The sequence below is a fragment of the Mus pahari genome, chromosome 22 (assembly GCF_900095145.1).
Source record: "Mus pahari chromosome 22, PAHARI_EIJ_v1.1, whole genome shotgun sequence".
NCBI lineage: Eukaryota > Metazoa > Chordata > Mammalia > Rodentia > Muridae > Mus > Mus pahari.
Genome location: NC_034611.1, coordinates 11631602 through 11634138, shown reverse-complemented (window position 1 = coordinate 11634138; position 2537 = coordinate 11631602).

The following is a 2537-nucleotide window of genomic DNA, read 5'->3' as shown; positions in this document are numbered from 1 at the left end:
ATTGTATAAATGTACCACATTTTCTGTATCTATTCCTCTGTTGAGGGACATCTGGGTTCTTTCCAGCTTCTGGCTATTATAAATAGGGCAGCTATGAAAATAGTGGAGCATGTGTCCTTATTACCAGTTGGAAGATCTTCTGGGTATATGCCTAGAAGAGGTATTGCTGGATCCTCCGGTAGTACTATGTCCAATTTTCTGAGAAACCACCAGACTGGTTTCCAGAGTGGTTGTACAAGCTTGCAATCCCACCAGCAATGGAGTGTTCCTCTTTCTCCACATCTTCACCAGCATCTGACAACTGAATTTTTGATCCTAGCCATTCTGACTCGTGTGGGGTGGAATCTCAGGGTTGTTTTGATTTGCATTTCCCATGAGCAGGGATTCTTCTTGATGCTTGGGTATCAGGTGCTCAGAAGGCTGAGTGCTGGAAAGGAAGAGCTACCCAAAGTGGAAACCTTGAGACCTTCGTAGGTTCCAGTTCATTGGTATCAGTGTACTGGTGTCGAGAGATGAGTCGAAGTCAGGATGGGTTCACTCAGAAACAAGGAATCATCTTTGGAACTCAGAAAAGACTGTGTGTAGCTCATGGCATTCTCAAAGGCCTTTTGTTCCGTGACTCACTGGGTACTCAAAACTCACAAGAGTTTTGCTTCATTATTGGAGAAATTAAACATAGACTACACACTGCCCTGGTCTTTTCTAACAAAGCTTATGTACGACACAAAAGATTATACTCTTGGTAATGGAAATGTGTCGTGGAGTAAAAATTCAGTATTGCTTAGAGAGGTAACAACCCAAGTATTTCCAGACACGCCATGAAGCAGGACTATATTTAACCCATCGTCAGAAATGAGCTATTCAGTTGAAACATCAAACTATGAAAAGGCAATTATTCTAAAACTAGTCAAACTGGTGACAAAGAGAAATCTTAAAAGCACTCAGAGAAAATAAGAAAACTAGTAATAAATGAACTTGCCAAGGAGCTGAGTTGACACAGGGACTGTGCCAGCAGGAAAACAGTAGGGAAGTTAAACAATAGCAACCCAACTTAAAGAAAAATGGTCAGCAAGGACTTGTTTCCCTTTGAAAATGATATTAAAAGATGAAAACAAAATACAGAAGTCTTTAGACATTTAAAGGCTGCAAGAATTAGACAGCATTGGACCTTAACTGAGAATTGCTATGTGAAGTCTTTTAATGTAAAAGGAAAATGATAATCAAACTCTGAGATCTGGATGTATAAACAAACGAACAAAAACAGTACTCAAAAGTGGTAGCTGTTGAGGCTAGATACCAAGATACTAAAATTACTTAATTCTCCTTATAGGTTATTTCAAAGAAAAGTACTAAAATCAGGAGCCAGGGATAGCTCAGATGTAGGATGCATGCCCACTATGTGTGAAGCACAGGGTTCAGTTCTTGGTAGAAATTTTAGGGACAATCCCTAAAATAACAAAACAAGAGAAAAAGAAAAACTCAGCAATTCATGAAGGAAAAAGATTTGTTTGATACAGAAAGAAAAAGTCAATGAAACCTCAAGTCAGTAACGGGCCCTGGGCTTGGTCCTTAGCTTTGGAGAGACAGAAATAGAAAAAGAGAAAGAAGCAGACAGATGGATAAGAGAGAGCACACATGCACACACATACATGCACAAACACACACACACACACACACACACACACACACACACACACACAAAGGGATAAAAACAGACAGAGAGAAAGAAGTGGAGGGACCATAGAACCAATTACTAATATCTGGAATAAAAAAGACAATCTCATTACTAATTTTATAGATATTAGATTAATAATAGCTAAATATGATGGATATCTTTGTACTAATAATTTATGTAATTAGACGAAATGGATAAACTCCTCTAAAGATGCAAACTATCTAAGTTTAGTTAAGTGGAAATAAATTACCAGAAAAACTTTATATCTCTATAGGAAATGTAAAGTGTAAAATACACTCTCACAAAGCAAACTTCAGGTCCAAATATCTTTATCACTGAATCACAACTTTAGTTTTTAACAGTTAGGAGGAACACATGGAAAAATACCCAAGGGGAATGTCTCCTGAGGAATGATACCCAAGGTTGACCTCTGGCTTCCATATGTACATATACTTATATACACATATGTGCATGCTGGTATGTATGCAAACACACACACACAAATACACATGTATGTTAGTGAATGAATGGTATGAATGTTATACAGGTAATTACTTTTTGATTGGATTTGAGGCTTAACCCATGGGAAGGAATTTATATCTCACTGGCCAAAAGCCAATGGCTATGTTAGTCATATGATATTGCTAAATGGACATGTTGTCAAACTGTCTTCTACATATTTATCTTTATACACAGATTAGTGCTAATCTCAACCTTGGCCAGAGAAGCTCTTGTGGAAGTGTGTTGAAATATTTTTATGAAATAAATCTGGGCGGGTTTGCTACTGCCTCAGTGGTTTGTTTTCCTGAATGAAACACACACACACACACACACACACACACACACACACACACACACACAC